Here is a 12,667-nt window from a genome sequence, read left to right as displayed (position 1 = left end):
TGCATCTGGAGCGCTTTGGGCACCGGCAGCAGGCACAGGGAGAGCAGTGCACATTGAGGAAGGATTACCTCACCGAAGAGAGCAGCCAAAGGGACCAACCTCCCTTTCTGACCCTCCCCGCTCTGGGAGCCTGCCCTCCCTCTCCCAAGCCACCACTGAATCGCCAGTTGCCCAGTGAAGCATAGCTAGTCTGCAAAGTAAATATGTCAATGTATTGAACCTACAGTTTCTTTTTCCAATCAACCAAGTGTGTGCCTGTTCAAAACAATCTTAAACTTGAAATAGAAATTAGCCAGCAGCTTTCAAATGGCTGGTCCTCTTTTTTTATTTCCCCCAAGACTCTCCATTGGTGCTACCTCTATAGGTCACAGTTAGGGAGAACTTTAAATCCTCTCTATTATCCCCTTCAACATTGAATGTACCCACAAAAACGTGGGAATATGGCTCTTCATTCAACTCCACTGACATGTTATTACCATGTAAGTTTAAGTAACTAGGTTCCTCCCCAAAGGAAAAGCCAGGAGTTTTTGTGTTGTTTTCGTTCTTTCCTCTCTTTTATTTCCTTCCTCGGGCAGGAAAGCAAATAGATAACGTCTTTATGAGCCACTTCAATTAGTGATCACACCAGAGTGGGACTGGTGTGGAAGGGGAGTCAGAGAAAGAGTACAGATAAGGCTTGAGTCAGATAGGGATTGGAAAACAGAACGCCCGTATGAACGGGATAAATGTAGAGGGAGAAAGACTTACACTGGCTTATTTAAAAAAAAAAAAAAAAAAAACAGCATAGAAGGCCACTTGGACTTCAGATAACTCTTACAAAATATTCTGATGAATTGAGTGCAAAGAGTGAATCGAACATGTGGATTAAATTTTCATTAAAATACAGATGGATTTTTTTTTATTATTAAGTTAAGTAAAATGTTTGGCAAAGTAGATCTGGTTTTGGACAAACCCCGGACATTTGAAAAATAGTTTTGAGATATTCAGTGAACTGAACACAAAGCCAGGTTGACCCATCCCAGGAGTTTGGAAAAAAATGATATTTGGCTCATCATTTTTGATTCAGTGTGAAGTATATTTGTGGGGAAATAAGTTTCTGAAACACCAAAATTGCCTACGTGCCTTGGGAGTGCAGTGGAAATGCCCATTAGTTATTGAATAACTCAGCCTGGCCAGCACCATAAAAGGCAGGAATCCACTGACCTGAGAAAAAGGTGAGCTGTCCCCTCCTCCCCCACCAGGATGTTAAGAACTGAATCAAAGCCAGTGTACTCTGTGTTTGCAACTATGCTGTCTAGCCTAGAAAATTAGCGCAAAGCAGCAAAGGAATATAGGAAATGCTCATTTAAGAGAAAAATTATCACTGGCTTGGCTGGCAGGGGGTTTTATTATCTGCATTGACAGAATTTAGAAAAGCAAAGGACAACAAAAGTACTGATGAAAGGTGAGGTCATATTGTTTGGAATTTTTTTCCAGGCATTAAAAACTTCATTTTACTTATCTGGAAAAAAAGGGGGAAAAAGTCTCTCCCAAAGGAATGCATGGAAATTTTTGGCACTCTAATGCCAATCCATTTGAATATCTTTCCATCAACCCATGGGTTACTGGAAACTATTTTTTTAAATCCATTTATCAGCAACCCATCTGAACATGACTATACATGAAATTTTAAATTTAGCAATCTTTCATTCCTGCACACGGCCATTGTGAAACTCCATTCTATCCACGTAAAACTTCTGCTTTCTGCCAGTATTTTGAGGGGGATGGGGCCATCTAAAGAGCCAAGCTTTGCTGGGCAACTAAATGTTCTAAGTATCAACCCTCAGCATCATACCACTGGAGGTTTGTATTTAAACCATTTGGAGTAGAAATAGTTGTCAATCTATGACCCACTTCTCTGTATTCTTAAATAAAGGGCTATGTTGTATTGCTTGAGGCCAACAGGCTGTTTGCCTCTAAACTCCATGATCTCAGCTTATAACACTTTTTTGATACTTCTATTTTCTCTGTATGGTGTATGAGTCAGGAAAATAGAACCACTCTAGGTATTTAAAGCATGAAGTGATTTAATATAGGGATTTAGCAGCTTATGCAATCATTGGAGAGCTGAGTGGTATGCAAACCAGGGATAGCACTGCTAGTACAATAATTCAGGAAATGGAAGTTTTATGGAAGACTGCTACCGAAGGCCTTAGGTAACGGTGGTATCAGAGTAGGTGATTCTCAGGTGGTTATCTGGACATTCTTGGAAAACCCATGTATGTTGCATGCTGTTGCCCACAGCTCCTTTTCCACATTCTACATCTTATGAAAGCACCTCTCATTGGTAAAAAGCAAAACCTGAACCCTCCTAGGAAAAGGGAATGTGGTTTCCAGACTTCCAGTGCCTGCACCTAGCAGAGGGTTTGGAAGGGAGAAAATGATGTTGAGTATCAACAGACATTATTGGCACTTATGGTTTTCCTTGCTTCTTTGTCTGTTGCTGAATGGTCTACCACTGACTGGGTGGGTTTGTCTTAGTCATTGCATTCTACTCCTTTCCATCTTTTCTTTTGTGGCACTTAACATGGTAATGGCTAGAGAATCTGATACCTAATTTACTAAAAATAAACAGTCCTGAGTGAGGACACTGAGACCTTTATTATGAAAAACAGTGTAGTTGAGTAGTAGATGCTGGACCACATGTATAAAGTCCAGTTCTGCCAATTACTAGCTATGTTATATTAATATTTTTGACCATAGGTTTTTCTCATCTGATAAAATGGAATAACAACTGTCATACCTGCCTTTCCCAAAGATGTTGCTAGTATGAAATGATTTATATACAAGAAAGTCCTTCATTTCAGGAGTGTAATAAAAACAGTCTGTGGGCTAGGAATTTACCACTCAGTAGCATAGTAAAATACATTAATTTTTTAAAAAAATACAAAGTAGAAAGTCATAAGAGCTATGAGGAAGTATAAAGGATGACAATTTAGTCTAGGAACAAGCTATTATTTCCACTTGGAGGAATTAGGAAGGTTGTTTTTTTGTTTGTTTGTTTTTTGACCCAAATCTCTCATCTGTTTTCTTATTCTTCTATTTGATTCCTTAACTCTCACTGTCTCCTATAGATGCCTTAATGCCATCAATTATTTATCTAATTCTTTTTTCTCCATTCCCTGAGTAATTGTTTAGTTCCCTGAGTCATCACATTTGCTTGCACTACTGCAATACCTTCCTTGCTAGTCTATTTACCCCAATCCTGCTCCACCCATACTGTCCACCCCAACCACCCACAGCCTCGCATAAGGTTCACCTATCCTCTGCACTTCTCTCAGAATAATGTCTAAAATGCACATCTAGTCATAGATCTGCTTAAAATCTATTCAAAAACAACCTCCAATTTCAGGCTGATGTTGAAATGCCTTCATTTACTACACACATGGCTCTCTCTATATAGTCTGGTCCCAGTTTCCCCCTCTAACCTGAACTGCATGAGATGTGCCTTCATGCAAGAACTTCACAACACCTATTTATAATATTCAAGGCTTTCTTCCTCCTTCCTGCATAATGGCCATATTAAGAGTAATAGAGCTGTGGTCCTTAAAATGAGAGATTAGAATTGGGGAGTTGGTGGCCTGAGAAAGCAAAGAACTGGCTGAAAAGAATACAAGAGGAAAACTTGCAGTGAGAATGAAAAGAGGTAAAGCCTGCAGTTGGTAACACCTGGCTTATGTGATACTGGATGTGGGAGTCAAGACCCAAGTTGATTGTTAGCTATGGAAGGATTCATTGGAATGGGCCACTCAGTGCTGTGGCCACACAGACAAGATTCCTTTTTCCCATGTGGAGGCCAGGAGTCAGGAATTCTCTGTATCCATTTGGAGAGGAAGCCTTACTTGACTTTATGAAGCTCCACTGTACATATTGCTCCCCAAATGTTTTCTCATGGAATGTGGTTGGTGCAATTATTATGATGATTATCTAATATTTACATAGCACTTAATCATTTCCCAAATATTGCCATAAATGTCATTTGAGTACCAAATTCTAGGCCCTCCAAATGAAAGGATAGAGGTTTCAAAGGGAGCCCAGGCTACTTGCTAAGCTAACAAAATAGTTATCATATGCCATTTTCTTATGGAGCCTTTAAACTCCATTAACTGTTGGCAAAACTAAATGTCTAATTAGGTGTCACTTAAAGTTAACATAGCAACATCGTAGAGTCTCAAAAATGCTTAAATGAATGAATAATCACAAACCTTTGTGCTAGGAACTCAGATAATCTCTTTAGGAAAATCAGCTAGTGGAGTAAGAAAGATTAAAGAGAGCAGGTAGGGTGGGAAGACACAAAGGCTGGTCTTAAGCTAACCTGCCTCTATTTATTCTCTTTAAGTGTCAGATTGGTCTGGGTGTACTCCTGACACTAAGGGGAAAGGTGGGGAAGAAATGTGCGGGGAAGAAGAAAAAGATACTTTCATTTTATAATTAATGGGTTAGGTAACCTTTTCTGAACATTTTTCTTGGAGACTTAAAGGCCCATGAGGTTTTTTTTTCATCAAGAATTTACATCAAGAATATTAAAAATTATATTTTTCACAAATCCTTTCTCTTCCTTGACCCAAACACCAAAGGTTTGTCAATATCAACTTAGAGAAACTGAGCTAAACAAAATGTGTTTTAGACCTCAAGTTGAAACTTGAAATGATATGAAATTCTAAACATAAACAATACTTTTCAATCACTTGGCAGATCATTTTCCCTCCCTTTTTCCTCCCTTCTGAAATTCTCTTCTGAAATCACTACATCTTTGTGTTCTGAAGCTTCTGAGGGTGCTGGCAGGATCTAAGAGACTTGATTCGGACCACAAGACAAAGACCCAGCTGGGGCAAAGGGAAACCAGAAACATTTTCACCTGGGACTTCTGGTCACCTAGTCGTATGACTTTGTTATCAGAGCAGTGTAGTCCCCAATTTTCTTAATATCCTTTTGGAGAACCATGAAGAATGCTTCATTTATATCTCAATCATAGGGACAAGGAAAGAATACTTCATGACTTTAGGCTTCTTCATGGAAAACTAGGATTGTTACAGTGGCCTTAAAGATCTTTCATGCTAGTGAGGGCTCAAATTAGAGAAAAGATGAAAACTAAGATTTATGAAGTACTCCATGGATGCGTTTCATAACTTTTTTCTGTTTCCTATTAATTCTTAAAACAGTGCACATTTACTCTCTTATAGTTCCAGAAGTCAGAAGTCTGAGTTTCACCAGCCAAAATCAAGGTGTTGGCAGGGCCACACTCCTGGATGCTCTGGAGGAGAACCTGTTTCTTTGATGTTCCCACTTTCTAGAGCTGTATTTCTTTCTCTCTTTTTTAAATATATTTTTATTGATTTTTCACAGAGAGGAAGGGAGATAGAGAGTTAGAAACATCGATGAAAGAGAAACATCGATCAGCTGCCTCCTGCACATCTCCCACTGGGGATGTGCCCGCAACCCAGGTACATGCCCTTGACCGGAATTGAACCTGGGACCTTTCAGTCCGCAGGCCGACGCTCCATCCACTGAGCCAAACCGGTTTCGGCTAGAGCTGTATTTCTTGCATTCCTTGGCTCATGGCCTCTGTTCACCTTCAAAGCCAGCATCATGGCATCTTGCTTCAGTGTTCACACTGCCTCTTTTTCTGTTGCTCTACCTCCTTCTCATTGTACTGGGTCCACCCAGACAACCCAGGATAACGTATCTCAACATCTTTAATAACATTGACCTCTTTTACCATATAAAGCAACATTCACAGTTTCCAGGGATTATGACCAGAATATATTTTGGGGGGCATTATTTAACCTACCACAATTTTTCTTTTAATTTTCACAACTACACCATCGGACAGACATTGTTAACTCCATTCTACAGATAAAGCTACCGAAGCAAAGACAGATTAAGAATGTATCATTGTTTTAGGTAATAAGCAGATTCAAGGTTCAACCCAAATTCTTCTGAGTGTATGGAAGAAAAGAAGGAAAATCTGAAATACAAAGAAACACTGAGATGACAACTTTTTCAAAACTTTGTTCTCAAATTCCCTTTCTAGCTTTTCCTGTGTAGCAGGGATTGCCCAATAGTTTCTTGCTATATCTGCCTGGCATTGGCAAAAAGAACTCTCATATCCAGATGTGGGATTAGAAAGAAATGATAACTGACAACTGGCTGGGATGCCCTCCATGTTTTAGCGAACCTCCTTTTATGACTTTTCAACTTGTATTATAAAACCTAATTTTAGTCCTTTCTATGCGCTAGTCACTGTTTTATGTTTTTTTACATGTATCAAGTCATTTAATCCTCACATCTCTATGCTGCAGGTGCTGTAATTATTTCTATTGGAATATGTTCACTTCACAGGGGAGATACCTGGATCCTGAGTCCTGGTCTATGAAAAATTGACCAAATTATTTAATCACTATGAGCTTTTCATAAAGTCAAGTAAGGCTTCCTCTCCAAATGGATTCAAAGAGTCCCTGACTTCTGGCCTCCACATAGAAAAAAGAATCTTGTCTGCGTGGCCACAGCATTGGGTGCCCCACTCCAGTGAATCCTTCCATAGCTGACAATCAGGTTGAGTCCTGACTCCCACATCCATTATCACATAAGCCAGGTGTTACCAACTGCCAAACAAAAGAACTCAGAAGAAAGTCTTGTCTCATAGTGGGATAAAAATAGCTCTATACTAAGTGCTTCCCTGATCCATATTAACAAAGTTTAAAACAAGAACCAAAAGGATCAAACTGTTTTCAAGTTACTTAATCATATTCCAGAACAAAATTCTAGAATACTTATATAAACACAAAATATCTAGCAACCAAAAAGATAAAAATCACAATGTCTGGCAGTAATAAAAAATTTACCAAGCATGAAAAGCAGTAGGAATAAAGAGATAACTCAAATCAAACAATCAAAACGAACTCAGCATTGACAGAAATGATAAGAACAAAGATGCTAACATAGTTAGTACATCCATATACTATATGGTCAACAAACTACAGAAAAGATTGACCATGTTAAGTAGAAATATGGAATATATAGATATTTATTTGAAAAAGACGCACAAAGGTCTCTTAGAGATGAAAAATACACAGGTGGAATTGATGTCAAATTATACATTACAGAAGAAAATATTAGTAAACTGGAAGACATAGCAATAAAAAATTATCCCAAATCAAACACAAGAATAAATAAACAAACAAACAAATAAACAAAATATTCATGAGATGTGGGCAACTTCAAGTGCCTAACATATGTATAATTAAAATCTTCAAAGGGGTATAGAAACTAGCATTCATAAAGGACATATAGGATAGTTGTTAAGAGATTAAATCCTGCCCTACCCAGCTTGGCTCAGTGGAGAGAGCATCGGACCACAGACTAAAGAGCCCCAGATAATTCCATTCAATAGCACCTATCTCTGTTGCAGGCTTGATCTCTGGCCCTGGTGGGGGTGTGTGGGAGGCAATCAATGGATGTGTCTCTCTCACATCCATGTTTCTCTCTCTGTGTCTCTCCCCCTTCCTTCCACTCTCTCTAAAAATCAATGGAAAAATATCCTCAGGTGAGGATTAACAAAAAACAAAGAGAATAAATCCTAAGAGTTTTCATCATAAGAAGGAATATTTTTCCTTCATTTTTTATATTATTTTTATTGTATCTATATGAGAAGAGGGATGTTACCTGAACCTATTGTAGTAATAAATTCACAATATATGTAAATGAAACCATCATGCTGAATACATTAAATGTATACAGTGTTGTATATAAATTATTTTTTAAGAAAACTGGGAAAGCCCGAGCTGGTTTGGCTCAGCTGGTTTGGCCTGCAGACTGAAGGGTCCCAGGTCCGATTCCGGTCAAGGGCACATGCCTAGGTTGTGGGCTTGATCCCCAGTAGGAGGCGTGCAGGAGGCAGCCAATCAATGATTCTCTCTCATCATTGATGTTTCTATCTCTCTCTCCCTTCCTCTCTGAAATCAATAAAAATATATTTTAATAAAAACTGGGAAAGAAAGGAGAGACAGAAACAGCATAAGAAATAATTGCTGAAAAACTTGTTGATGAATATAAACCCACAGACCTAAGAAGCTCAACTAACCCCATGCACAAGAAATATAAAGAAAACTACACCAAGACACACCATAATCAAATTGTTCAAAACCAATAATTAAACAAAAATCTTAAAAGCAGCTCCCCAAAAGTCATGATATATATAGAAGAACAAAGGTAAGGATGAAAGCATATTTCTCATCAAGACAATACAAATGAAAAAAATACAATTCAAATGAGGAGATAGTAGAGCAACATCTTTTAAGCAGTGAAAAAATAATTGTCAACATAGAATTCTACAACTAGTAAAATTATTTTTAAAATGAAGGTGAAATAAACACTTTTTAGAAAATACAGCAGCTGGTAGTGAAAATCCATCACTATCAGACCTGCACTTCAAGAAATATTAAAAGAAATCTTTCAGTCACAGGAAAATGATAACAGGTAGAAATATGTATCTACACAAAGGAATGAAACACATCAGAAATGGTAACTATGTGGGTTAATATTTATGATTTATTTCTTATCATTAGAACATCTTTAAAAGATAACTGGCCATCTAGAATAAGGGTTGGTAAACTTTTTTCTACAAAAGGTCAGAGAGTAACTATTTTGGGTATTGTGTGCTATACAGTCTCCGTGGCAACTACTCAGCTCTGCTGCTCTGTGGTGAAAGCAGCCATTTAAGAGAATGCAAAGTGCTTGTATGGCTGTGTTAGAGTAAAACTTTATTTACCCAAACAGGTGGAAAGCTTGTTTGCCTATTAGGCCTTAGTTTGCCAATCCCTGATTTGATGCAAAAATAATGATACTGTAGTATGGGATTTATAATACATATAAAAGTCAAAGATATGACAACTAAGCATAAAGGCCAGAAGGTGAGATCTGGAACTATACTAGTGTAAAGTTCATCTATAATAATAAAAGCATAATCTGCTAATTAGACTGGACATTCTTCCGGAAGACCTTCCGGACGAAGCTGGGGCTGCAATGCTGGAGGGAAGCCGGTGCCGGCAGTCGGGGAAGAAAGGCCTATTTTTGCACAAATTGCGTGCATCGGGCCTCTAGTATACTATAAGCAGCACAATGTTACTTGAAGGCAGACAGTGCTAAGTTAACTATAGTTAACTGTGCTAAGTTAAGTACTTAAGTGAACTATAAATCCTAAAGCAGCTGCTAACATAACAAGGCAGAGTTGTAGTTAATATACTAATAAAGAAAATGAAATAGAATCATAAAAAATACTTTCAAAAGAAAGCAGTAAGAAGGAGAAATGGAAGAACAAGTGAGACAAACAGAAAACAAATAGCAATAAAATGGCAATAATGAAAGAGGGGACAACACAAGGTCACATGGGTAATTTTAATGAAGAGATGAAAACTGTAAAAAAAGCAAGTGGAAAAGCAAGAAATGAAAACATTATCAGACATAAAGAATGCATTCCACATGCTCATCAGTAGACCTGACATAGCTGAAAAAAGTCAGTGACCTTCGAGATAAGTCAAGAGAAATAACTCAAACAAAAATACAAAGAAAAATACTTTTTTTAAAAAAAGAGCATCCAAGAGCTATAAAATAATGTCAAATGGACTAATAAAATTAATGACATGCTCTAAGCCACAAATCCAAGAAGTTCAGAAAACACAAAGCAGGATATTTAAACTACTGAGAAACAATGACAAAGAGAAAACCTTGAAAGCAGCTAGAGAGAGGGGAAAAAGCCATATTAAGTATAGAGAAACAAAGGTAAGAATAGAGCAGACTTTCATCAGAAGCCATACAAGCCAAAAGACAATGCAGTAATGTCTTTAAAGTAGTTTTAAAAACCTCAATTTAGGATTATAAACCCAAAGAAAAGAGCTTTTGAAGAGGAAGGAAGAAATAGAGGCTTTCTTATACTAACAAAAGCTCAGCTAATTCATTACCTTTAGATCTTCAAGTACAAGAAATAATAAAGTTTTTCAGGTTGAAGATGTGAATTACCAGAAAAAGAGTGGATCTCCTAAGAAAATGAAGAGCAATGGAAATAGAATAAATGGAAGAAAATATAATTTTTTTATTTTTAATTGCTCTAAAAGCAATAAAATTATAAAATGCAAATAACAATGATACAACGAGAGGGAGAATCTGGGATTATTACAAGGTTCTTATATGACAGGTAAAATGGTCAACATTATTTGAATTCTGATTAATTAAATATATATTGTAAATCTAGGGAAAAACTAGAAAGATTGTTTTTAATTGATAGACATAATTGATAGTGGAGATAAAATGGAATAATAAAAAAAGAAAACCTAAAAGAAGAAAATAAATAAATGATACCAACAGGAAACATTTAGAAAGATATTATGTTTAAAACTAACTATATCAATAAGTACATTAAATTTAAATTACCTAAACACAATTAATGAAAAAACAAAGATTATCCAATTAGATATAAATCAAAATAAGACCCAACTATGTGCTGTCTATAAAAAATCAACTTTAAATATAAAGTAATAGCTAGGTTTAAAGTAAAAGAATTGAAATATATATGGCATGCAAAAACTAATAAAAAGAGAGCCAAAGAAACTATATTCATATCAGGAAAAATAGACTTAAGAATGAGAAATATTACAGGGGATAAAGTGGGACAATAAATAATGAGAAAGGAGCCAATTCTCCACAAAAACATAACAATTCTAACCATTTATCTACTTACCAATAGGATTTTAAGATACATAAAGAACGAATAGACAAATCTACAATTACCTTTGAAGTTTCAACACTTACCTTTCAGTAATTGATAGGAGAAGTGTACAGAAAATAAGTAAGGATATAGAGGAGCCTAGCAACCCATCCAACCAACTTGACGTAACTGACAGTATGGGCCACTCCATCCAAAAACAGCAAAATATGCATTCTTCTCAAGAACACACGGACTATTCATCAAGATAGACCATATTCTGTGACATAAAATAAACCTTAGCAAATTTAAAATAAAAATTGTACAACATAATTCTTTTAACACAGTGACATTAAACTAAAAATCAAAGACAGAATATCTGAAAAATTCACAAATATTTGGAAATTAAACATCTAAATAACTGATGAGTCAAATAAGTCTCATGGGAAATTTTAAAAATATTCTGAACTTAGTGAAAGAAATATATAACACCAAACTCTGAAAATTAAACATACACCAATCATATAATCCAGCCATTCCATTCAGGCATGTGCCCATGAGAGGGGTGAGGAGGAGAAGTTTATTTAAAAAAACCATGTCCATACAATGAATTTTACAGGGACATCCTTAAAATACTTATTGTCATTTCCCAAAACTGGAAATAACACAAATGTCTATCAAAAGTTGAACAGATAAACAAATTTTGGTATGTTTGTATAATATAGTATTACCTGGAATAGAAATAAATGAACTGTTGATACACATAAAAATATGGGTAAATTTCAAAACTATTATGCTGAGGCAAAGTGGAATATATACTGTATGATTCCATTTATATAAAATTCTAGAAAATACAAACTAATCTATAATGACAAATCAGTGGTTGTCAGGGGATGAAGGGTAGTGTGGGGAGGAGAGAGGAAAGAGATTATAAAGGGACCCAGACTTTTAAGGGTGATGGCTATATGCACTCTCTTTATTATGGTGATAGTTTCATGGGTATATGAATATGTCAAAATGTAACAGAATTGTAATATATGCAGTTATTGTATGACAACCTCAACGAAGCTTTCAAAAACAAACAAAAAAAATGAATCAGGAAATTCATGTGAACTTGTACAACTTTAACTGATTTCAAGTAAGTATCTTGCTGAACATGGGATCTAACTATAAGCAACCTTCCTTTTTGACTCTATCCCTTCCTAGCACACATAAGAAAAACTATGCGGAGTTTTATAAAAAGCTGAACTTCATCAAATTTTACTTGAACGTCTAGAACTCAAATTGATATGATGAGCTTCAAAAAAAATCTCAAAGGGCAAAGCCTTAAAAGTAAACATGATCCAAAAGAATAAGTATCATCCCTAACATTTACACTTAGCATCTTTCAGCCTACTTACTACTTCTCCCCCTGGACCACGACAACCAGCAAAAACGTCAGGTTCTTTTATTTTCCATTATGCTATTGGGTCTATTTTATAAAAATTGTCTGGACCCACTATTAAGATGCTGAGTTACCTCATGATGAAGTAGTTTTCACTCTTTATTTACAATAAAAGGCTCAGACTGGGCAGTTTTATCACTGCTGATCCCACAGCTATGGAAACATCATCTCAGATGTGGCCCAAGGACAGCTTAGTAACTCATGTTAATGCTGCCACGGGCTTTGCCTGCTAGGGGTCACACCCCTGCTTTAGGAGGGCTTAGGATGCGTGAAACTCATACAGCACCCTGACTCACTCAAATAAAACAATGAACCAGGCCATGAAAACTTAGAGGAAATGTGTAATTTTGTAGTCTATCTACATCTGTTCAGTCATATTAGCTTTCATGACCAATAAATTGATTATTCTAATGATATTTGCCATTCCTGGTTTTGGGTTGATTTCCTTAAGGAATTAGCGTTTTGTTGGTCTAATTTCAGAGAAT

Source organism: Myotis daubentonii, chromosome 4 (genome assembly GCF_963259705.1).
Source record: "Myotis daubentonii chromosome 4, mMyoDau2.1, whole genome shotgun sequence".
In the NCBI taxonomy this organism is placed as follows: Eukaryota; Metazoa; Chordata; class Mammalia; order Chiroptera; family Vespertilionidae; genus Myotis; species Myotis daubentonii.
This window is presented reverse-complemented; position numbering follows the sequence as displayed.